The 10324-nt window shown below is 42.8% G+C and overlaps 1 pseudogene; it reads left to right on the forward strand.

Moving 5' to 3' along the window:
* Nucleotides 1-9856: 9856 nt before the first annotated feature.
* On the forward strand, nt 9857-9974 carry LOC124558509 (annotated as a pseudogene).
* Nucleotides 9975-10324: the final 350 nt, after the last annotated feature.

The following is a 10324-nucleotide window of genomic DNA, read 5'->3' on the forward strand; positions in this document are numbered from 1 at the left end:
CTGGCGACTGGCCACTCTAGTAGTAGAACACTGTACAGTGAACATGAAGTTATTTTAGTCGGAGTATAGCAGTACGGCTTGTCTGTCCCGAAACATTGTTCGGTAGTGACCAAGTGTCGTCTTTCGCGGGGTACTCTCCAATGACATATTCTAACAGATTGAAACTACACTACGAGCCGAAAATTTTCAGACTTCCAGTGCTAATTTTGCCAGATACGCCAACCAAGTAGCTAATAACAAGAAGAACATCATTTCACCACTGTTGCAGAGCTCCCTACGTTTTTTTATAATTTTGTTTTCTATGGCTTTCGGGTGTATCATTGAAGAACGTGTATTAAAACTTAGCGTTACAGGTAGAGACATATTTAGAGTAGCTTCGTTATCAGTATACAGTTGTAGCAGACGCGTTAAAAGTTATAGTTACTTCCGTGTCAAAAGTCGGATTTGAAACACACCTAATGAGGAACTCTGGAGCTATACAAATGTGCATTGGTATCATGCGCTCTGCCGTTAAATGTTTTCCTGTGTTTATCAGTCCATGAGAATTAAGCCGCTTCGCACTAATAAACTTACCTCGTGCATATCAAATGTGCCTTCCACCCGCACCTCAGACAAACTAGCCCCCTGTTTCACGGTAATGTTATCATCAGCGTTTTAGTACTTTTGTGTTTCGCTAAGTAAGTATGCTGCACTGACACTGACCTATGTGAAATATGTAAGTTTTCTAAAAGAAAATTGTCTGTAAGTGAGAAAAGTGAATACACTGATTCCAAAAACTTTCTCGTCATGTAACATGTACTATAGGTATTGTATTCATCTGCTCAACAAAACTGACTTTTTGTTGCCCTTTGTTGCGGATGTGAACAGTACCGTGGATAAAACATTAAACTCCATGAAATGCACAGTCTTATAAGTGACAAAAGAAACTAATTGTGTGTTTAGCGAAAACTGTATAACTAAAACTTAGTACCGAGGTATATTATGAACTTCGCATGATATGAAGTGCAATTTTGACATGGAATATCCACAAAAATAAATTACTGCTCTGCTCGAAGAAAATAACTGTTTGCCGGCCGCGGTGGTCTAGTGGTTCTAGGCGCGCAGTCCGGAACCGCGGGACTGCTACGGTCGCAGGTTCGAATCCTGCCTCGGGCATGGATGTGTGTGATGTCCTTAGGTTACTTAGGTTTAAGTAGTTCTAAGTCTAGGGGACTGATGACCACAGATGTTAAGTCCCATAGTGCTCAGAGCCATTTGAACCATTTGAAATAACTGTTTGAAGCTACCAATGTTGTTCACTGAAAATTAACCTGCTCGTTAGCACAATAATTGCCAATTCCGACTACACACTGTTTGCTCAGGAATGAAAGGTGAGATCTGTCCTGAAACAAAAGTGAGTTACCCCTTGCTCAGCATGCTGTATTTGTGTCTGCGGCTCTGATATTCTCGAAAGCAAACACAAATAAACTACTCACCACTAATTTCTTTCGTTTTGCTTCTCAGAAACGGTACGCCGTAATGTTCAACACACACATGACAACATATTAAAAGCTTTCCTGTGAATCATGGAGGTTGGTTTAACTTTAAAGAAAAATCCTTCTTGAGGAATCAAACTTTGATTATTGACAAAAAGACTCCACAACATAAGAAGACGCTAACAATTACGAAATTCTCTCACTACCAAATAAGCCAGTTGTGTTATTTGTGACATAACGAAGAACAAAGACATCAAGTTAACACTAATCATAAACGTTATCTCAGGGATAGTTCTGATTAACAAACATTTCATTCTTGCACATGCCTTCGTTACCTATAAAATCGCTGCAAAACCTTTTCCATCAATATAAAGAACGAGAAGGTATTATAAAAATGAGTTTTCATTTCCGTAATGAAGCATTCCAGATAGCTTCTCCCAGATTCACTAAAAAACAGATCTCATTCTCGGAAGAACTCAACTGCTCGCTACAAAACCTCAAATAAGAATCCCCCAACGATGCACAACTGCATAACCAGCGAGTCAATCACAGATAAAATTAAACACAGAGTCAAGAATCGTTTTCACTACTCATGCAGCGTGCTCATTCATCTTTGTCCGAGTACAGTAATGGTGAATTATTTACTTGTACATTAGCAAACACATAGGAACCTTACAAATGTTAGTACTACACAACTGCTTTCTATCTCCTTCCTTTCTGTTCCCTTCGTTACCAATCAGTGGAGGACAGAAAAATGGAGGCATACACGGAAAATTTTTGATATGAAGCTGGAGAGACTGTTTAGCTGTACATGTTTCCGGTGTGTGTGATGACGGTATTACTAAAATACACACATCAAAAATTGTTTTGCACCACCCCGGTTCACAGAACTCCTGAACACAGACGTTGACTGTGGATATTGTATCACAGACACAGTCCCTTTGGCTGTTCAGAGAAGTCACTAAACCCGCCCAAAGATGTAAACAACCACGCATGAGCAGCGCCTATTAGGCGGAGGGGGTCCGACAGCCGATCAGTTCCTGTCAACCCACCAGGAAGGAGGTACACGGCTCGAGTTGTCTGTAGTTCAACCATGCCTAGACGGTCAATACCGCGGTTCGGTCGCGTCCGCATTGTTACTTTGTGCCAGGAAGAGCTCTCAACAAGGGAAGTGTCTAGGCGTCTCGGAGTGAACCAAAGCGATGTTGTTCGGACATGGAGGAGATACAGAGAGACAGGAACTGTCGATAACACGCCTCGCTCAGGCCGCCTAAGGGCTACTACTGTAGTGGATGACCGCTACCTACGGATTATGGCTCGGAGAAACCCTGACAGCAACGCCACCATGTTGAATAATGCATTTCGTGCAGCACAGGAAGTCGTGTTACGACTCAAACTGTGCACAATAGGCTGCATGATGCGCAACTTCACTTCCAACGTCCATGGCGAGGTCCACCCTTGCAACCACAACGCAATGCAGCGCGGTACAAATGGGCCCAACAACATGCCGAATGTACCGCTCAGGATTGGCATCGCGTTCTCTTCACCAATGAGTGTCTCATATGCCTTCAACCACACAATCAAAAAAATGGTTCAAATGGCTCTGAGCACTATGGGACTTAACAGCTGTGGTCATCAGTCCCCTAGAACTTAGAACTACTTAAACCTAACTAACCTAAGGACATCACACACATCCATGCCCGAGGCAGGATTCGAACCTGCGACCGTAGCAGTCGCGCGGTTCCGGACTGCGCGCCTAGAACCGCGAGACCACCGCGGCCGGCTCAGCCACACAATCGTCGGCACGTGTTTGGAGGCAACCCGGTCAGATGAACGCCTTAAGCTGGGTTTACACTAGCAAGTCGCTTGCAGAAGTTATTGCTGCAAGTTATTGCTAGCCGCTTGCAGCTGTGTTTACACAGCAGCGCAAGAATTAAGCAAGATTCTTCCGCAAGTTCTTCGGCAAGAAACATGCGTTAACAACTTGCTGATACTGTTTACATATGCTTTCAGCAGCACTACGAGTGTTAGCCGAAGTGTAAAATGACAAGTAGGCCGGTGAGATATGCTGCAGCTCTTGTAATTGTAATGCAAAACGTGAAAAAGAAAAAGAGAAGTATTTGGGTTAGTGAGTAGATAATGAGAAGATCGCAAAATGCTGCCTATAATAACCTTTTGCAAGAACTTAGTATCGAGAGCATGGATACCTTTGAAAACTTTTGCAGAATGTCCTCAAATGATCTGGAGTATTTGTTGATGTTAATAGCGCCCGTCATATCAAAACGAGACACAAACTTCCGTACTGCTATTTCAGCAAAGGAACGTTTGCTAGTCACTCCATGATTTATAGCTACCGGTGAGCTACGAATAATATAGGCATTTCATTTATTTATGTGTACCATATCATATGTATATTGTATAAAATCATTTGCCTTATATCAACTCTATCTTGTATAAAATCACCATACGATTAAATAAAAACCACTTGCTTTTGACTACGCCAGGCAGTGTGTGCTGTGCGCCGTAAAAGGTGTCTGCCTTGATGGGTGCTTGTGCTTGTGTACCATACAAACAAAAAAGTTTGAATTTTGAAATCGTGGCTTTGTTGGAAACTCATACAAGACCCTAATATATTTGTTTCATGTTCCCGTCAGCACGATTTCTTTGATCGTACCCGATGTATGTAGAGCCATTTTTAACGTCTTGAAAAGGAAAAATTATTTGAAGGTATGTGAAAACACAACAATGAAATTAAACTTTTATGGAAATAAACTGCATTTTACATAATAATATGCTTATAAAAATGTTTTTTTTCTAATGCTCATAAAATGGAAAGTGACAAGCTAATTAAATAAAACATGTGATAATTACACATTGTCTTTTTCTAGACTCCTAAAACCACAAGCGAGTGGATGCAGTTGGCAAAGGGGTTGTGTCTTCAAGTTATGCTACTTTCTATGTACTTCTTTTACAGATATGTCGAATATCGACGAGATTTCATTTAATGCGCCCATCTTCTTCACTCTATCCTTGAAGTCTCGGTTATGCACGTTCCATATTTCGGGTTGGCTCTCCACGGCTTCAATAAAATGTTCTGTATCCTGCTTTATCCATTCCCGTTTCTTCTCTATTTCTGAAATTTGTTTGCATATAATACGTAAGGTGATTGCATAAAATTAAGTCACCACATTAAGTAAAATTTTAAATATGAGTGTTATGCAGACGACATACTTACTGTAACTTGCGCTTCCTACTGCAGGAAATAGAAACAAATCCTAAAAGCTGCAAGTTACTTGCAGATACTTCTTGCGTGGTGTTCACACTGGAAGCGGAAAACGTGCAGCAAGTCACTTCCGCAATAAACTGCTACGGTCGCAAGTCGACTTGGCGATATGTTTACACTCGCAAATCGCGCCGCAAGTTCCACCGCGCAAGTAAATTGGTGCAATAACTTGCTAGTGTAAACCGAGCATTAGACACACTGTCCAGCGAGAGCAGCAAGGTGGAGATTCCCTCCTGTTTTGGGGTGGCATTATGTGGGGCCGACGTACGCCGCTGGTGGTCATGGAAGGCGCCGTAACGGCTGTAGATACGTGAATGCCATCCTCCGACAGATAGTGCAACAGTATTGGCAGCATACTGGCGAGGCATTCGTCTTCATGGACGACAATTCGCGCCACCATCGTGCACATCTTGTGAATGTCTTCGTTCAGGATAACTACATCGCTCGACTAGAGTGGCCAGCATATTCTCCATACATTAACCCTATCGAACATGCCTAGGTAAGATTGAAAAGGGCTGTTTATGGACGACGTGGCCCACCAACCACTCTGAGGGATCTACGCTGAATCGCCGTTGAGGAGTGGGTCAGTCTGGACCAACAGTGCCTTGATGAACTTACTGATAGTACGTCACGACGAATACAGGCATGCATCAATGCAAGAGGACGTGCTACTGGGTATTAGAGGTACCGATGTGTACAGCAATCTAGCCCACCACCTCTGAAGGTGTCGTTGTATGGTTGTACAACATGCAATCTGTGGTTATCATGAGGAATAAAAAGGGAGAAAATGATGTTTATGTTGATCATTATTCCAATTTTCTGTACAGGTTCCGGATCTCTCGTAACCGAGGTGATGTAAAACATTTTTTGATGCGTGCATATACATCCACTCCACAGAAAAGTAGCAAAACCACGTTAGCGCCTTAAGATGTGTTGCCTTTAAGTGTACCGATTATAATATTCGGCAAATATTCCATCTTAAGGGAATCAAAACGTAATATTTCTTTTTCTTTCGTTTGTTCACAGGTAAGGAGGACGATTTCAACATGGGCCGAAACCGATTATCGCCCTGTGGTAAGTGCAGTGCATGGATAATAGTACCCGCTTTTTTCATCTTACTTTCAGCGACGACACATACATTATCACTTTCCTTGTGGCACGAATAATTGATAGCGTGAAAAACTGTTCCAGAGACACCGAAGTAGAGAGACTGGCAATGGCAAGAAAAGCGTTTCTGAGAAATAGAAATTTGTTAACACTAAAAGGAAATTAAAATGTTGCTATGGTCTTTGCATAGAAGTAGTGAAGTAACTAGACGTGGCTTCGAAGTCGTAGGAAGTCCCCCTCAGATATATTGAGCCATGCTGAATTTATAGGTAGCCATAATTGCCAAAGAGTTTCCTGTCCAGAAGTTTGCGGACGAGCCTCTAGATTATGTCCGATAAATTTTCAATGGTATTAATGTCGGGCGATCTGACAGGCCATATCATATGCTCGAATTGTCCACAATGTTCTTCAAGCCAGTCGCAAACAGTTATGGTCCGATGACATGACTTCGTTATTTGGTAACATAAAGTCCATGAATCGCTGCAAATGATCTCCAATTTTCGAACTTAACCATTTCCGGTCAGTGATCGGTTTATTCCATGTAAACACTGCAGTCACCATTACGGAGCCAGCACTAGTTTCGATAGAGCCTTTTGTTGACAACTTAGGTCCACAGCTTCGTGGAGTCGGCGCCACACTCTTAACACTATCATCAGCTCTTACCAACCGAAATCGGGACTCATCTGACCAGGCCATGGTTTTGCAGTCGTCTAGGATCCAATCGATATGGTCACGAGCCCAAGAGAGGGGCTGCAGGCGATGTTGTGCTGTTAGCAAAGAGAGTCGCGTCGGTTGTCTGCTGCCATATCTCATTAACACAACATTTCGTTGCAGTGTCCTTACGGTTACGTTCGTTGTACATCTCACGTTGATTTATGGGGTTATTTCACTCAGTGTTGCTTGTCTGTTAGCACTGACAACACTACGCAAGCGCCGCCGTTCTCGGTAGTGGGGTGAGGGCCATCGGCCGCTGGGTTGTCCGTGGTGAGGCGTTACGCCTGAAATTTGGTATTCTCGGTAGACTCTTGTCACAGTGGATCTAAGAATATTGAATTCCCTTCCGATTTCCGAAACGGAATGTCCCAAGCGTCTAACTCCATGTGTGACTCCGCATTGGAAGTCTGTTAATTCCCCTTCGTACGACAATAATCACTTCGGAAACTTTTTCACCCGAACCACCTGGGTACAAATGACAGCTCCGCCAATACACTGCCCTTTTATACTTCGTGTGCGCGAAACTACCGCCTGTGTATAGGTGGATATCGCTATCCAGTGACTTTTGTCACTTCAGGGTACTGCTTATCGTTTATATACCGGTTATTTGCCTACAGTCTCTCCAGAAAGTGGCGTATGGTTGTTTGCCGAAAGCTGTAGCTGCGGAATCGCACCATAGCGTAAGTTAGTTTAAGTTAGATTAAGTAGTGTGTAGGCTTAAGGACCGATGACCTCAGCAGTTTGGTCCCATAAGACCTTACAACAAATTTCCAAATTTCCTGGACGTAGAGGGGTGGTAACGCACCCACTCTTCCAATGTGAAATGAGTTTCACCAGTTATATAGTTACGAATTTCTGTAAATATTGATTAGTAGTTATTTTTCTGGTAGTAGCAAGAAAGATGTTTCTAAAAAAGAAAAAATTGTTAACACTGAATATAAATTCGACGGAGTTGTTAAACTAGCACATCAGGAAACCAGATACGGCGATGAGAACGCGTTTGAATCAGAGGGCTACAGGATCTATAAAGAAAAACAGGCCATAAAGAATAAATTGAAAGTCACTATGTTTGGAACAGCTTTCACGGTCAAACGGAATCTAACAGAATTCATAACGAATTTTTGTGTCTCCGTCGGAGCGAATACCACTTCTCTCGTTTAGATCAGCAAACAAGGGCTATACCGTCATAAATGCACGTGCACCTACCAACAATGACAACAGAAAAATCTATAAAGAATCGAACACTTTTGAGAGACCCTAGAAGATGAGACATCAAAAGTACCAAAGCGCCATCTACAAAAACTCGTAGAGGACTTCACTGCACAGATCGGCAGAGAAGAGAAAAACGAGGCAATAGTAGGAAATTTTCCTGCACACAAACGCGCCAGTAACATTAGAGAAAGGCTCATCAACTTCTGCAGACAATGCGACTTAAAACTAGTGTCAACCTTTGCCATGAAATCACCGACGAGAAAGAAGACTGGTGTTCTCGTAATATACATTTAGGCTCATATCAGCTCGATCTTGTGGCTATAACCAAACAAAACCATGGAGAAATCGTGAACGTATGGATCAGAAGAGGCTTAGGGATAGACTCGGACCACTTTTTAACAGAAACCAAAGACAAATTTCAGCCTAAATCATCAAAACCCAAAATTAAAAAAGCCCACAGAATCGACACAAAATTTCTATCAGAGAACTGGAACGAATTCGTTAAAAAGCTTTATGCAAAGAAGATGAGAAACTGAAATTATATCAGGGAAGCAGTGATAAAAACGGTGAAAGAACCAGAACAACCACGGAGAAGAAGGAAACAAAGTGGCGGAATAAGAGATGTGACGAAGCGATAGAGCATAGGCTAACTGCTTGGAAAAACTAGCAAGAAAATATAACTTTCAGGCAAGATATGGTGTTAAGCACATAGTATCGCCCTTATACAGAAGTCCCAGCAGGAAACCGCCGCGGGCAGTATTTGAGAAAACGTTAAGCCGTGTCCTAGAAGATAAAAGTAAAATATGTCGGAATGTGGACGATAAGATGTTCAGAAGCCAGCAGACAGTGTGATGCACTAAAAGGCCAAAAACACTCAAATAACATATAAAAATGTATAAATAACAGCTTACTGATGTAGAAGATATTAAGTACATGCGAAACAGCAGCTAAAACACATGTAAACCGCAGCAGCTAGTTGTCCTTGTTAAAGTGTAATTTACTGTTTATTTATACAGATATGCGTACTTCTCGTGAGACTAAACCTGTACTTTGTTTTTTAATACTTCTTGGATTTTCTTGAGGTGATCCATTTTATAGGACACTGCGCGAGATCTTTCTTTAGAAAAAAAAAACTAGTTGCTGGGGCTCTCAGGAGCGGTTCTCCGTTTATTTATTTTTATGTCAGTAAGTTTTTTTATATGCATTTAAATTTTGTTTGAATGTGTTTTGGGCTTTTAGTGCGTTAGGCTGTTAACTGACTTCTGAACGTTTTATCGGCCATATTGCCATAAATTTTGGTTGGTTCGAATGGCTCTGAGCACTATGGGACTTAACATCTGTGGTCATCAGTCCCCTAGAACTTAGAACTACTTAAACCTAACTAACCTAAGGACATCACACACATCCATGCCCGAAGCAGGATTCGAACCTGCGACCGTAGCGGTCACGCGGTTCCAGACTGAAGCGCCTAGAACCGCACGGCCACACCGGCCGGCCGCCATAAATTTTACTCTTGTCTTGCAGGACACCGCACAATGTTTTTTTTAAAATCCTAACCACGGGAGTTACCTGCTTGTACTTCTGTGTGCGCGGCATCCTATATGCTTAACACTGTATCTTTCCCGAAAGTTGTTATTCCTTGCAAGTCATAAGTGAGACTTTGCTTCGTCGGGGTCACGCCACTTATATGAAACGTTGTATTTTTTCTCGCAAGCCAATCTGAAGATGTCATATACAAGGCGAGACGCGTCATAGGAGGATAGATAAAACAAGCAAAAAAAATCCAGTTTGGCACCCAAGAAATTTTGTCGAACTTCCTGGCAGATTAAAACTGTGTGCCGGACGGAGATTCGAACTCGGGACATTCGCCTTTCGCGAGCAAGTGCTCTGCCAACTTTTTTATCTCATTTTGATCTATAATGTTCGTTTAATTTGTTCTGGGCGGATGTTCGATGACACCCGTTCAGGTTGTTCGTTGATCCGTTCACTCAGTTTTTTTTTATTACCTCACAGATACAATTCCCCCATAACCTCGTCTATTTTCTTCCCACCTTAACAGAAGGAGGCCAACGGCCTTGCCGCAGTGGTAACACCGGTTCCCGTCAGATCGCCGAAGTTAAGTGCTGTCGGGCTGGGCTAGCACTTGGATGGGCGACCATCCAGTATGCCGGGCGCTGTTGGCAAGCGGGGGGCTCTCAGCCCTTGTGAGGCAAACTGAGGAGCTACTTGGTTGAGAAGTAGAGGCTCCGGTCTCGGAAACTGACATACGGCCGGGAGAGGGGTGTGCTGACCACATGCCCCTCCATATCCGCATCCAGTGACGCCTATGGGCTGAGAATGACACGGCGGCCGGTCGGTGCCGTTGGGCCTTCATGGCCTGTTCGGGAGGAGTTTAGTTTTTTTAACAGAAGAAGATTCATAACAGCGCACACTTCGCTGTAGAGTGAAAATTGTGCTGTCATCATGTTACGAAGGTCTTTATGTGGAGTGTAGACTTCTACTGAAGTGAAACGTGGAGAACAAGCAGTTGAGA

Source organism: Schistocerca americana, chromosome 1 (genome assembly GCF_021461395.2).
Source record: "Schistocerca americana isolate TAMUIC-IGC-003095 chromosome 1, iqSchAmer2.1, whole genome shotgun sequence".
NCBI classification, from domain to species: Eukaryota; Metazoa; Arthropoda; class Insecta; order Orthoptera; family Acrididae; genus Schistocerca; species Schistocerca americana.